Source organism: Aquarana catesbeiana, linkage group LG05 (genome assembly GCF_042186555.1).
Source record: "Aquarana catesbeiana isolate 2022-GZ linkage group LG05, ASM4218655v1, whole genome shotgun sequence".
Classification (NCBI taxonomy): domain Eukaryota; kingdom Metazoa; phylum Chordata; class Amphibia; order Anura; family Ranidae; genus Aquarana; species Aquarana catesbeiana.
Genome location: NC_133328.1, coordinates 397,196,273 through 397,212,223, shown reverse-complemented (window position 1 = coordinate 397,212,223; position 15,951 = coordinate 397,196,273). Strand labels below are relative to the sequence as shown.

Genomic DNA, 15,951 nt, shown 5'->3' with positions numbered 1-15,951 from the left:
ACCGCTTCAATATGCTTTTATGATGCTTTGATAAAGCTTCGGTGGAGCTTTAGTGATGCTTCGGTGATGCTCTTTTGAAGCTTGGCAGATGCCCTGTGTGTGTGTGTGTGTGTGTGTGTGTGTGTCGATATCTCATGCTTGCAATTTCTCCAAAACAAAGGGAAACTAAAGCTGAATTAAAGCCTCTCAAAAGCTGCAGGTGCTTCAAGCGAGATTTGCCATAGAGGTCTATGGAGGCTTTGAAGACGCTTTGAAGCCCCACTAAAGCGACATGGGGTACGATTTTTGAAGCGAAGCCGAAGCAAAGCAAAAGCAAGGTGTAAACAGGACTGTAAGCTTGGGCACCACCCCCTCTCTCCAGCCACCCCCTCTGTGTATTATGGATAGATTCATGCATTGCATGAATCTAAACACGGCCACTGTAGCTACCCCCATTCAGGAGTCTGTCCCCTTTTTGGGCACCAATCGCCTGAATTCCAGCAGCAGGGGGGTGTTTTTGAAGCACCTGATTAAAGCCATAGGCTCTAATAGGCTTCAAAAAAGGTGCACTGCAAGCGCAAACCAAAGCAAAATCAATATTTGCTTTGCTAACACAGAACCGCCTCTCAGCCAATCAGGAGGCCCGGATGTAATACCGGGCATCTGATTGGCTGAAGGTAGAGGCGATCCCATTGCAGAACAGGAAGAAGACATGCACGGAGGAGTCCTGCATCCATCGCCGCGCTACACGTCCCACAGCTCGCAGCCTGATCTACTGCCTGACCCACCACCATGATGGTGTAAGTGCCGGGCAGACAGCGGGCGGGCAGGGGGAGCCCAAAGGCTGCAATTGATGGAGCACAGTTGGCTGCATTTGCGGGGCACAGTGGCTGCATATTATGGGCACAGAGGCTGCAATTAATGAGGCACAGAGGCTGCATATGATGGGCACAGTTGGCTGCATATGATGGGCACAGTTGGCTGCATATGATGGGCACAATTGGCTGCATATGATGGGCACAGTGGCTACAATTGATGTTTTTGTTGCAGTATTTTTCAGTTCGTTTGTGCCCCCCCCAAAACTTTTGAGCACCAGCCACCACTGACTGTAAGCTAACTATTTTATTTAGTGACAGGGGCTTTGACTGGCATTCAGAGAGCTTTAACAAAGCCTGTATGAATCCTTGTTTTGAAGCAAGTGTAGACTAGCCCTAAGGGCTAGTCTACACTTGCTTCAAAACATGGCTTCGGACACGCTTCGTTAAAGCTCTCTGAACGACAGTTAAAACCCCTGTCACTAAGCGCTGCTATTGTTAGCGGCGCTTTACCGTCAGTATTCGGCCGCTAAACATTCGGTATTCAGCCACCGAGAAAGGGTTAAAAACCACCGCAAAGCGCCTCTGTATAGGTGCTTTGCCGGCGGTATAGCCGCGCTGTCCCATTGATTTCAATGGGCAGGAGCGGGGAAGGAGCATGAATACACCGCTCCTTCCCCGCTCCAAAGATGCTGCTGGCAGGACTTTTTTTCCCATCCTGCCAGCGCACCGCTCCAGTGTGAAAGCCCTCGGGGCTTTCACACTGGAGACAAAGCAGCAGCACTTTCGGGTCTGTTTGCAGGCGCTATTATTAGCGCAATAGCGCCTGCAAACCGCCCCAGTGTGAAAGGGCCCTTAATAAAATGGTTAGCTTACAGTCCTGTTTTCACCTTGCTTTTGTTTGGTGCTTCGATGAGGCTTTGATGAGGCTTTGGTGGAGCTTTGATGGTGCTTCGGTGAGGCTTCCTGGGGCTTCAAGTGAGCTTTGCCATAGACTTCTATGGAGGCTTTGAAGACGCTTTGAAGCACCACTTAAGCTACATGGGGTATAATTTTTGAAGAAAAGCTGAAACAAAGCAAAGCAAAAGCAAGGTGTAAACAGGACTGTAAGCTAACCATTTTATTTAGTGACAGGATCTTTGACTAGTGTTCAGAGAGCTTTAACAAAGCCTGTCCGAAGCCAGTTTTGAAGAAAGTGTAAACTAGCCGTTAATGTGTGTTGAAGCCGAAGCAAATGTAAATGAGCCCTTAAAATGTTTACATTGGTGGCACACCAGACCCTCCATAAATCACTCTTTTTACTTGGACTGGTAACATAGGTGTGCGCAGCCTCTTGCATTAGGGTGTGCACCCCAAAGCTCAAATACATATGCATGTGTATATGTACTGATGGTGTCAGTAGGGCAGTGGACAGTGTCAGTAGTTTTATTTATATTCTTTTTAAATTATTTTTTTTTTTGTAACATTATTTTTTTTGGATGAAATATCAGTGGTCTAAACAGGGGGGAATATGTACCACACAAGGCGATTAGGGTGTGCCCAGGCACACCTGGCACACCCTGTGTGCACGCTTATGCCTGGTAAAATGTCTGGGTGCAGAATTTGTGGACTGGCACAATAACTTTTTGGGTTGTCAGGATAAGGGGTTATTAGAAAGTATATTTAAGTGGAACTCCAGGCAAGTAGCCAAATACACACTTGAAATACACACTATATATGTTTACTGTTTTACCAGCCCAAGGTTTTGTTAAAGCGGTATTAAAGCCAAAAGCAAACATTTATTATATTGCAGCTTACCATTTCTTAGACGCGATGGCTGCATTTGTTTTCTCTTTTAGGCTTTCTTTCTTCTATCTTCGTCTGGCGATCTGGCCAGTAAGTCTGTTGTTTTTCAAAAGAACAAACCCTCCAGCAGAATGTATCAGTTACAGGGATGAGACAAACCATTTAACAGTAGCAGGGATGCTTACAATAATCCGCTTTTATTTATTTATGTAAAACCTTTATCCTAAAAGGAAAAACAAACTTTAGCTGGTATGCCGCATACACACGGTCGGATTTTCCGATGGGAAATGTTGGATGTGAGCTTGTTGTCGGAAAGTCTGACTGTGTGTATGCTCCATCGAACATTTGTTGTCAGACTTTCCGTCAACAAATGTTGGCTAGCAGGTTCTCAAATTTTCCGCCAACAAAATTTTGTTGTCGGACCTTCTGATCGTGTGTACACAAGTCAGTCGCACAAAAGTTCACGCATGCTCAGAAGCAGAAGGGGTCAGTCTTGTAAACTAGCGTTTGTAATGGAGAATTAACATTCGTGACGTGGCAAATTATGAAATCTCCAAATGCAGCGCACAATTTCCTTCTTCTTTAATGGTATAATAATGAAGCTGCTTTGCTGGTGATACTGATTGAGTTATTGCAAACAAATTTTCAAAGGCTTTTTTTTTTCTAGTGATATCAAGAATAATAATAATAATAGCGCTAAATGAAAAACGCAAAAAGAAAAGCGCGAATCAACACTCACCAAACTTCTACTAACACGAAATTAGTAGAAGGAGCCCAAAGGGTGGTGCAAAAGAGCTGAAAAACCACGTAGTACGTCTAGTACGTCACTATGTTCGTAATTGTTGGCCAACATTTGTGTGACTGTGTGCATGCAAGACAAGTTGGAGCCAACAACCTTCGAACAAAATTCCACGGTTTTGTTGTCGGAAAGTTCGATCGTGTGTACGGACCATAACTGATTATATAGTATTAGCTGGGATCTGGCTTCAATTTGTTCGTGTATTTAAATTTGCTAGTACAGCTAACACGCCCCTTGCCCCAGACTGACAATGCTGCTCTCCAAAGTTGCCCCTGTCCTTCTTAGTCCAGAGTGGGGCACTGTAATACTGTACATGAAGTGTGTTAATGGCCAGATCACCAGGTGAAAACAGAAAGAAAAAAGACTAAAAAAAGAAAACTATTGCAACCACTACATGGAATGATTGGTGAGTTGCCAAATACTGTACGTAACATTTTTATGTTACATGATTTGGGGATTCATAGCCCTTTAACTATACAGTGAACCAGTAATGGAATATGTGTGCTGCTCAGGCTACAAGGGTAAGCAATCCTGTGTCCACCATTGTGAGTGAAAACCAGGGAAGGAGCTTGTCTTGGCTCCAAACAACTGTTGAGCAAAGGATGAATCCCATGAAGCCGCACATCAGTGCAGACCCACTAGTATTGGAATGAATGGCAGTCTCAGCCTGCGCTCCCGACCCGAGCCTCAGGCCACGACCCCATCGCTTTTCACGCCGCCCGTCAGAGCTTAATCATAGGGAATCAGGGCAGCCCTGTGCAAAACCATTGCACAGAGCAGGTAGGTAATTTGTAAAAAAAAAAAAAGTTTATTTTAGAAACACTTGTAGATAAATGCTTGGGTCAACCAAACAAAGAAATATTAGAAATCTCTAATATATTGTAGAATTGTTTACCTAATACCAATGGATATCTCTTATGATAATGTCTGGTACTATAACTACCAAAAAACAAATAGTTGTGTTCTTGATACTTTTTTTATTGGGTCCAGTTTCACTTTGCAATAGTACTTTTTTTTTATTTTAAAAAAAGAACCATTTCCTAAAAGCTCACTTTTCAAAAAATGATGGTATTAAACCCAATAAAACAAAAATGCATAAATGTATTTTATTGCAGCTTACCAATTCTTAGTACGTTTTTACTTTTTTTAGGCTTTTTTTTCCACCTTGTGATCTGGCCGGTATTTCTGTTATTTCTCAACTTAAAGTGTAAGTTCACCTTTACAGAAAATCTGTAAGAAGAACTTACACTGGACCCCCTCCCCATCCCCTGCATTCCCGCTGTACCAAAGTCCCACAAACTCCCATTGTCAGACACTGGGACACCACTTCACGGGTCCAGGTATTTGAAATCCCAGCGGCTTAATCTCCTATCCGTACCTCTCAGCATGTACAGACAGAAGGCATTCTTATTGATCAGCACTGTCACATGGATGGGGCTGACTAATGTGAATCCGTCTAGCCCAATCTGTCAGTGCTGGAGGAGAGGAGAGAAAGCCAGGAGGATTTCAAATCCCTAGACCGGTGAAGTGGTGTCCCGGTGCCTAACAGAGGGGATCACGGGACTCCGGTACAGCGACACCGGGGGGGGATGGGGTCCAGTGTAAGTTCACTTTACAGATTTTCTGTAAAGGTGAACCTACCCTTAAAGCTGGCCATAGATGAGGCAGTTTTTCTTTTCATTCAACCAGCAGGTGCTTACAATGATCAGCTTTTATTCATTTATGTAAAACCTTTATTCCAAAAAGGGAAAAAAAAATGTTGCAACTGCCTAAAAAGTGTTAGCTGTAGTCCGGCTTTGTTTGTCAAATCCATCTAAATCTGCTAGTTCATCCAACACTACCCTCTCCCCAGATTTTCAAAGTTGCTATCTAAAGATGTCTCTGTAGCTCCAGAGTGGAGACACCCTAAGAAAGGAAATGTGTTACTGGCCCAGTCACCAGGTGAAAATAAAGAAAAAGCATAAAGAAAGAAAACCAATACAGCCACCACATTTAAAGTGCTTATAAACCTCAGTCATGAAATCTGTTCCTCTGTTATCAGCATGAGTCACTTTTGAGAAGTTTTCCCGACACACACACAGGAGAGAAATTAGTGTCGGGAGGGAGGGGGAGGGAGAGCTCAGAACAGAGCCTGAGTTCTTCTGCTGTGTGGAGGGGGGTTTGTCCCTTTCCTCCAATCAGCTCTCACACACTGTAACTGCAGCTCTTCACCCCCTCCCCTGTGCTCCTGACAGATGAAGAAAGATTTAAACTCTTTTCTGCCCTTTTGAAGGTGTGTAGGGAAGAGATAAACAAGTAAAACCTATATAGGGGGATTTTTTCATCTCTGTGTATCATCTCAGGCCAGAGGCGTAACTAGAACCTTAAGGATCCTGGTGCATGAAACCATGAAGGGCCTCCCTGATCCTCATCCCAGGGCCCTCTCCATCAGTTTCGGGGCCCTTCCCTTCAAGTCTGGGTCCCTTTACTCCCATTCTGTGGCCCTTTATTACTGTCCGGCAGCTGGCCCCCTTCCTGCATAATTGGCAGTGCATGGCAGTTAGTGAGTGGTATGTCAGAGTAGTCAGTGAGCGGTATGACATGGAAGGGTAGTCAGTGAGGAGTTGTAGTTTTCTATCAGGTCATGCTGGGACTTGTAGTTCTCTGCCGAGGCATGCTGGGGTTTGTAGTTCTCCATCAGGCTATGCTGGATCCTGTGGTGCTCTTTTGGACTATGCTGACCTGTGTCCCCACTCCCTTCAACCAGCAGAGTGTACTCACCTCCTATGATTATCCTGATGAGGGAGGCGTGTCCCAGGTAGTCACTAGGGGACACTGTAGACAGCGTTTTCTGGTGTCTCAGGTGTTGGGAGGTGGGCATGGTGAAAGAGAAGAAGCCCAGGCCCAGGGTGATGCCCCTCTCCTGGCTCTTGTGGTTCTTGTTAAAGGTAGCAGTGGAGGAGGTGGTACCCAGCATCTCGGCCAGCAAAGACTTCCCACTGTTAATGTGGCCCAGCACTCCGACATTTGGCTTCAAAGTCTCCCCTTCTGCAGAAGCAATGTGTTCCAGCATGGTGATTGAAAACTTCCTGGTTGTGCACCACTTCTCCTTCCCTCCAGGAAACAAATAATGGGGAACATTAGTTCCACATAGTGTGCAGGAGAATCCCTGAGGGAGCCTGATCTGCTACTGGGGGAGGAGGTGGGGGGGGAATCTCTGTCCTGGCATGCGTACAGTGCCCCGATGTGAAACCCCACACTGTTATCTGTGGGCACCTGCGGCAGTGTCGCGGTCCCGATAGTTGGCATGGCAACTATGTTCCTGCTGTCTTGGGGCCCCCCGCAGTGGCGGAACACCAGGGCCCAGTTGCAATTGCGACTGCTGCGCCCCTGGTAGTTCCACCACTGTCTGAGGCTATTCACTTCACTGAGTAAATGAGAGGATTTACAACCACTTTAAGGCTTGGTAAGCTGCTTTATATTCTGTTTTTGTTTTGGGGTTTAATACCGCTTTAAATGTATTCATTTTGAATGCACAGTACATGGGTGACTGATACAAACAGAAATATATATACGGCAGAAGAAATAAAATTGCCTGTTGTTTATTGGAGGTTTAACACTATGAAATTGTAATACAGAGCACGATCCAGCAGTTAACTTTCGTCCAGGAAAATGTCTGAAAGTGAATTCAATGTATTGTAAAATTGCAGGCATTACCGCAGCAGCAGTGTAATGTGTATGGGTTTGGGGCAGAGCAGAGAAATATTACTTGGCATCTGGGTGGCCCATTAAAATGCTTTGAGAGATACATGATGCTGAAAGTCGTGACAGTAACTTTATTGTTGCATTCGTCGGTTAGTGTAATAGTTACATTCTTGTCATTTTTTTTCTTTATTGAAAACACTATCTTGCGGCAGAAATGGCTTTTATAAAACACAGTTCCTGGAAAGCTTATGTGTTCATGTACTCGATATTTTATAGAAGTGTTAAACAGATAGTTTTAACTGTTTCTCCAAAGTACATGGGGATATGGATAACATTATCAAGTTACAAGAAAAAAAGGATCACAAGCCAAAACTTTTTTTTAGATAAGGTGAGGAAGTGTTAGAACCTATGCCAGGTTTTCAGTGCTGTCTGCAATCCCATTGGGGGGCCTGCCTCAATTTGTACTCTGAAACACAACAGGAAGTAAAAGGAAATTTCCCCAAAGTAAGAGGAAATCCCAGTCTTAGCAGTTGGCATGGGAACAGGTGACTTTTTTTTCTGCAAGGTTAATGCTTTACGCTTTTTCTGAAGACAACTACAACATTTTAGATATCCTTTTTGTCACGCTTACCCCTAACAGAGGTGGTCAGACACTATAGCTGGTGTAAGGGATTAGCTCAGTAGCAGGGTGCGCAGGACCCCCTGGATGGGTCACAGCACAGTGAAGTAGGCACGGACAGCAGCAGGATCTTTGTGAAAACAAAACAGTGATTTATTTCCAAGTCTGTGGTTACAAGTTCAGGTATCAAAAACAGCAAAAATAAAAAAAACTGAAAATAAACCCTTTTCACTTTGGGCATCTAAGCCTTCAAAGAAAAGCCTCTAAACGCAACTGCCTAAAAACGTCATTAAAAGAACCTGTGTACATGTACACATAAGATAACATTGGATGAGTTCAGGGGCAGCTTAAAAAAGCATCCAACTGAACTCTGAACATCCGTTTACCAGCAGCAGTGTACATGAGGCCTAACTGCAAAACACAGGGACCTATCTACCTGGTCTGGAACAGCCTACCGCTGCCCAAAAACCTGACACAGTGAAAAACAGTCTTTTAGTCATACAGACTTAGGCTGGCCATACATTATACAATTTTCTTATTCAATTTTCCTTTAGATTTACCAAAACCATATAATATGAGGTCAAACCTAAACACTTTCAATGTGTATGCACTTAGGCATGCCCTTGCACAACAGAGTTGAAGGTAAATCTAACGAAATTTGAACAAGAAAATTGTATAGTGTATGGCCAGCCTTAATCTCACCAATCAGAAGAAGCTGCTCCCCAGTCCTATGCAGGTATCTGGTTCCAGGGTGGAGCCCCTTGTTGAAGGGACCTGTGAGTTTTATAGAGCCCTGAGTGCTTCATCTGTTACACCTAAGCTTGTTAACCCTCACTGAGTCCAAACAGGCTCACTACCCAGCAGAAACCCAAAAGCAATCAGTGTACAGCATAAACCTGGGACAAATATATCTCCTATCTTGGACACGACCCATAGATTTTCCTGGCTTCCTGTCACACTGGATACTGTTTTCTTCATCTATAGCAGCCCCATTTCCCATAAGGCAAACAGGCCTACCGGTACTCGGTTGCCCCCAGGTCTTATACACAATTCTATAGTGCCTGGCCACCAAGCCAGGGCAGGCGCAAACTGAACAAAGCAAACAGGTACTTGGTTCAATGACAGTCCAGGTAAAAGGTAGGAAGACATAAATACAACAAGAGAAGGTGACGGGTCCTATAGAGGTGTACCCACTAATAATACAGATTAAATCAAACCTTATGCCACTCACCCTTATTGGGTGTTGCTGCCGTAGCCAACCAGACTAGGCATACAAAAAAAGGAGTCCAGGTAAGATTACCCAGGGAGAAAGCGGCTACTAAAGCAGAAAGAGTTCAGAGAATAGTTGTTATCCGGTCCAAGGGAAATCCAATCTAGCAGAGCAGGGCAGACAGACAGGGAGCTTGATCAGATATTACACACGTTATCACACTCTATCAAAAGCATGAGACTGAAGGTTTGACTGGCTTAAATCAGGTCTGGTCTCCACCCAAAGACTGGCCACATCAATCACCTTGCAGGTGGACAGACAATCAAGGAGAAGGCCACAACCAAACCCAAGATGCTGGAATGAGGAGCAGGAGCGCTAGACGCTCCTGACACTTTTGCCTTCTGTCCAGATGACTGTGTTCCCCAAGACAGAAAGTAAGAGTGCATCTCCCTAATCGTGAAAGGGTTAGCAATGACACCCAACAGAACTTCTATCCTTGCCTGCCTTAGTAGTAATATGTTTTTGCTTTTGTGAAACTAAACTCAAAATGTATAAAATCTCTATTAACCACTTCAATACTGGGCACTTTTACCCCTATCTTGCCGAGGCCAATTTTTAGCTTTCAGCAATGTCACACTTTGACAATTGTGCGGTCATGCAAGATTGTACCCAAACTAAACTTTTATCACTTTGTTCACACAAATAGAGCTTTCTTTTGGTAGTATTTAATCACCACTGTTTTTCTTGTTTTTCTGCTAAATAAACAAAAAAAGACTGAAAATTCTGAAAAAAAAGTTTGTCTTCGTTTCTGTTATAAAATTTTGCAAATAAGTAATTGTTTTTCATAAATTTAGGTCAACGTGTATTCTGCTACATTTCTTTGATGAAAATAACCCAAATCCGTGTATATTATTTAGTCTGTAGGAAAGTTACAGAGTCCACAAACTATGGCATATATCTAAAAATCGATTAATCCTGATGTACTGACGGTCATTTCTTGAGGCCCGAAAACCCCAGGACAGTACAAATACCCCCCAAATGACCCCTTTTTGGAAAATAGACAATCCAAAAGTATTTAGTAAGAGGCATGGCAAGTTTTTTTGAAGTTGTCATTTTTTGTCACAATTTTTTGGAAAATGAAGTAATTAGAAAAAAGAAATGTTTACAATTTTTTTTTTACATACTGTCACCAGTGCAGTACAGCGTCATCATATAACTGATGCAGGGACACTGACTGGTGATAGTACGGAAAAAAAAATCATTTTTTTCAGTTTATTTTTTTTATTACATTTTTGTCTTTTTTACATTTTTTTTTAACACACTGTGACCAGAGCAATATAATGTTACCATAGTAACATTGTACTACTCTGGGGAAGTGATCAGGATTTTTTTTTTTTTTTACACATTATGATTGCTTATAGCAGTGTATTTCATTGCTATCAGCAAGCATTTTACTGAATAAAACTGAGTCATTCAGTTTGTTTTGTTTTGATTAGCTGTGATGGGCCAGAGTTAATCACATGGTACAGATGGGCTGTGATTGGCCCTGTCTGTACCATGTGATCACACTGACCAATCACAGCTGGTAACAAAATTGTACACAATGGATAGCATGAAAAGAGGTCATCCGTTGTTTACAACTGTCACGTGACCTGCTATGAGTGGTCACAGCAGTCACATGGTACTGGCAGCGAGCTGGTACAGTGATCAGTGACCAATGGACACAGCCCGTGATAGATAGCACCACAGCGCGGCCGCATATGAGGCACTATCCGGGACGACGTCACATTGTTAAAGGCTGGGTGGGAACTGGTTAAATAAGGAATATTATGAAGTGCTAATCGTGTACCCAGGTATGTGAAGGTGCCTTGGCACTCCTGTGCCTACAGCCTCCAAGCTGTATATCTACAGTGTGAAATCTAAGTTATTTATTTATTACAGGTACTTATAGAGCGCCATTAATTTACGCAGTGCTTTACATATATTGAATATTCACATCAGTCCCTGCCCTCAATATATAGTCACAAGTTCTTTACTACAGAGTGTTCTTATAATCTGATTCAAAGTTTGGACCATTACAAGTTTAATATAATTATGACCACTTACAACACATTTTGCTCATACTAACTTTCTTAAAATACTTAAATAAGGGTACCTTGTTTGGCACAGACGTGACATCCAACCATGGCATACTGACATTGATCGTGATTGTTGTAGACTGTGCTCTGTGTTTATTATGCAAGGAGACAGCAAACAGTCACTTTATGATGACACAGAAATCTTGTATTTCATAAATGTCATAGTAAAGAAAGTTATTTCAGTTTTCAAGATATCTTTGATCACCGTAAAGAGAAGTCAACATGAATTTTTGTTGATAGAATGGTTGTCTTATACTGGTTTTGAATCTTACATGTTTGAGGTTTCTTCGCATTTTGCTAACAAAGTAAGATAAACACACATCCTTTGTAAAGGAGACGAGGAGTTCTTTTTCATTTGCTTGGTTTCATAGAAATCTGTTAATCTATTTATATTCCCCTATCAAAGACATCTGAGACACACAGTTCTGACTGTCCTTTCACAGAGAAATGTCTGAAAATATAATAGCTCTTTAAATTATTCAGCGAAAGTGGATATAGGATTACTAGAGTCTCTGCAACTGTCAGGACCTCAATATCTCGCATCAGACAGGTCTGTCGTAAATGTTCAGGAATTCCGGGGTAATAGGATCTATTATGTCCACCCAGAACATTTTTCTGATGTGAATTATGCTAAAAGGAACAATTACTTTCATGCAGCCTTGTTATAGAGCCAGTTTTATTTTAGACCTATCTTACCAAATATCTGAGTAAAGGTGAAAATGGAATACGATGCTCCTTATTCTCTTTATTCGCGTGACCTTTTTAGGACCAACCTTCAGGTTAGCAGCAGCAGAATAATTTGTCAGAATAGCATTGGAAACTAAAATACTACAGAAATTGCATTTTATTCATTGTCTGTTTAAGATGGTTTGTAGAAATCACTGTCATTGCTTTTGTGTTTCCTGGGATGAAATAAAATATGATAGCGTGAGAATAGTGCTTATTTAACTGAGCAAACACATGGAGGTTCTCTGTCTACTCATTTGATAATCTGTTTTATTCCCACTTTTAAACTGGCCATACGCTTTAAAATTTCAGCAGATTCAGAGCATTCAGCTGAAATTCTAATGCCGCGTACAAATGTTCGAAGTGAGCTTGTTGTCGGAAATTCAGACCGTGTGTAGGCTCCATTGGACATTTTCTGTCGGAATTTCCGACAACAAAAATTTGAGATCTGGATCTCAAATTTTCCGACAACAAAATCCGTCAGAAATTCCAATCATGTGTACACAATTCCGACGCATGCTCGGAATCGAGCAGAAGAGCCGCACTGGCTATTGAACTTCCTTTTTCTAGTCCCGTCGTACGTGTTGTACATCACCGCGTTCTTGACGTTCGGTATTTCCGACAACATTTGTGTGACTGTGTGTATGCAAGACAAGTTTGAGCCAACATCTGAAGGAAAAAAATCGACGGTTTTGTTGTCGGAATGATCAGATCGTCTGTACGCGGCATAACAGTGAGTTGCTCCACTGACTCAACTTTTGTCAAAGGAGTCGGCTGAAAATTGTCAGTCGAACAGCACGTGCCAATCAGTTGCAGGAACTGTTTGGGTATTCTGACAACCAGCGCTAGCAGCTGTCAGGATACAAAAAGCCAACAGAAGGCATTCTTTTATCCATGCCATGTGTGTGAATGGAGGGATCTGTTGGAACTCAGGAGATCTATTAGCAAATGCCCAGCTTTACTTTAACACTGTCATGATGTTTCTGTCAGGTCCCCTGATTCATACCGGTAGTCCTGGTCAAAAATGATTGCCCATCAGAAACCGCAAGCTATGATGTGTTCTCCACCAGAAGAGTCCTTCAAAAAGCTCCTTGATTTGTCTAAACTCGTACTCAACGTTAACTTTCATAACAGGGTATGAGTCTCCAGGCTAGTTCTTTAAGATTAATTATAGCAATATCCAATCTATGTCTCCCTTGAAACCTCATGGCTCCCTTCTTATGATTATGGTAGTCCTTGGGGAAAGCCATCCCTCTAGGCTCAATTCCCCTGAAGGTAAGATATGTTGACATATGCACACACCCAGTTTCCTGCAGCTTTGATGGAATTAAATCTCCCCAACCTCTCTAAAAATCTGCCAGTAGGATCAATGCAGTGCTAACCAATACCATCTTAGCGTCACTTCAATGATATGCCACATCGGTCACCATGACCATTGCTGCATTTACCCTCACCAAGCATTGTGAAAAGACCATGGTTCATCAATTAAATAGGACTCACTAAAGGCGGCTATAGACATAAGACAAATATTGCTTAACTTTTTTTGGCTGGATCAGGCAGCAATCCTCATGTTAATAGAGCCTGACGGAGCAACACAGAAACTTTGGCTGTTAGATTTTGGGGGAAATTGCAGTTGCCATACTAGACAGTTTTAACAAAATGCTATTGTTTTTTCCAAGGTAACCAGAAACTGTTAGTGGCTATTGACGTAAATGTGCATACTCAGATCTAGTTGAAGTGCCTATGTGCCAGTCTGTGGTGGTCAGATTATGCCTGTACATACAAGTTTCCCAAAACGGCTGAAAAGAAACTCCCTCCCTCGCACCCCTTTCTGTACCTACATAATTAAAATCTTTCTGCTCATCAGGTGATGGTTAGTCTTCCATTCTGCAGAGAGCAGCATTGACATTTTGCTTTTGTACTGTGAGCCCTTGCCAACGTTGTGATATACTCTCAGAGGTTGTGTCCATGACAGCCTGTGCTCTTAGAAAATGGGTTAAATGACAGCGTCTGCCATTCCACAAAGAGGAGAGGTGTTTGATGTTTCTTAGACAGCACCGAAGGAGGTATATATTGCAACAAGTGCTGCTTTTTTAATTTTAAATGGCACTTCTTATCCTATTTTGAATTTTCTTTAATACTGGAGTTTCTATTAAAAGGTTTATGTGAGGCAAAACAGTATCTCACAAAAGTGAGTACACCCCTCACATGTTTGTAAATATTTTATTATATCTTTTCATGTGACAACACTGAAGAAATGACACTTTGCTACAATGTAAAGTAGTGAGTGTACAGCTTGTATAACAGTGTAAATTTGCTGTCCCCTCAAAATAACTCAACACACAGCCATTAATGTCTAAACCGCTGGCAACAAAAATTAGTCCAACCCTAAGTGAAAATGTCCAAATTGGGCACAAAGTGTCAATATTTTGTGTGGCCACCATTATTTTCCAGCACTGCCTTAACCCTCTTGGGCATGGGGTTCACCAGAGCTTCACAGGTTGCCACTGGAGTCCTCTTCCCCTCCTCTATGATGACATCACGGAGCTGGTGGATGTTAGAGACCTTGCGCTCCACCACCTTCCATTTGAGGATGCCCCACAGATGCTCAATAGATGCATCATCATGTTGGAATACCGCCCTGCGACCCAGTCTCAGAAGAGAGGGGCTCATGCTTGGCTTCAGTATGTCACAGTACATGTTGGCATTCATGGTTCCTTCAAGGAACTGTAACTCCCCAGTGCCAGAAGCAGCCCCAGACCATGACACTCCCACCACTATACTTGATTTTAGGCAAGACACACTTGTCTTTGTACTCCTCAACTGGTTGCCACCACACACGCTTGACACCATCTGAACCGTTAAGTTTATCTTGGTCTCATCAGACCACAGGACCTGGTTCCAGTAATCCATGTCCTTAGTCTGCTTGTCTTCAGCAAACTGTTTGCAGGCTTTCTTGTGCATCATCTTTAGAAGAGGCTACTTGCTGGGATGATAGCCATGCAGACCAATTTGATGCAGTGTTTGGTGTATGGTCTGAGCCCTGACAGGCTGACACCCCACCCCCCACCCCTTCAACCTCTGCATCAATGCTGGTAACACTCATATGTCTAGTTTCCAAAGACAACCTCTGGATATGATGCCGAGCACGTGCACTCAACTTCTTTGGTCGACCATGGCGAGGCCTGTTCTGAGTGGAACCTGTCCTGTTAAACTGCTGTATGGTCTTGGCCACCAGGCTGCAGGTCAGTTTCAGGGTCTTGTCAATCTTCTTACAGCCTAGGCCATCTTTATGTAGAGAAACAATTCTTTTTTTCAGATCCTCAGAGAGTTCTTTGCCATGAGGTGCCATGTTGAACTTCCAGTGACCAGTATGAGAGCGTGAGAGCAATAACACCAAATTTAACACACCTGCTCCCCAGTCACACCTGAGACCTTGTAACACTAATGAGTCACATGACACCAGGGAGGGAAAATGGCTAATTGGGCCCAATTTGGACATTTACTCACCTTTGTTGCCAGCGGTTTAGACATTAATGGCTGTGTGTTGAGTTATTTTTTGGGGACAGCATACATTGTAGCAAAGTGTAATTTCTTCAGTGTTGTCACATGAAAAGATATAATAAAATATTTAAAAAAATGTGAGGGGTGTACTTACTTTTGTGAGATACTGTATATGCATTCTATAATAATTTAGAATTTAAACATGTACAGTATTTTATAGCATCCCTGTAAACATGTTATTCAGTATCACAATGTGTTGTTTGGATGCAACCATGTGAGTGGCACTAGCAGTATGTATGAATTGATTCTAAATCCTATTGATCAGATATATTTGTACATTTTATGTAATTTGATCTAGCCCTGATGAATGGGAATCATTGAACATAGACTTTTTATAAACTTTTAATAAAGCTGCATATGGACTTTACAACTGGATTGGCACTTTCCTCCCTACATTTTAAATATGTGGAAACCACACACAGGTTGTAACTTTTTGCTATTCTACCCAAAAAAAAATAAGCTGGGCTTTTATCACTACTTTGTCACCCTTTTTTCCCACCACGAATATATTCAACATAGAGAGTGAAACATTGCCAGAATACAGGCAAAATAATATATATTTTAAATGAATTAAATTAATTTATAAAAGGATAGGAAAATGGTGTAAAGTAGACAGATTAGTGAAACAACTA

The 15,951-nt window shown here is 42.4% G+C and overlaps 1 protein-coding gene across 7 annotated transcripts in view; it reads left to right on the top strand.

Moving 5' to 3' along the window:
• Positions 1 to 15,951, top strand: part of ATXN1 (ataxin 1) — a 440,770-nt gene that overhangs the window by 143,980 nt on the left and 280,839 nt on the right. The gene's annotated exons all lie outside the window — the stretch shown is intronic.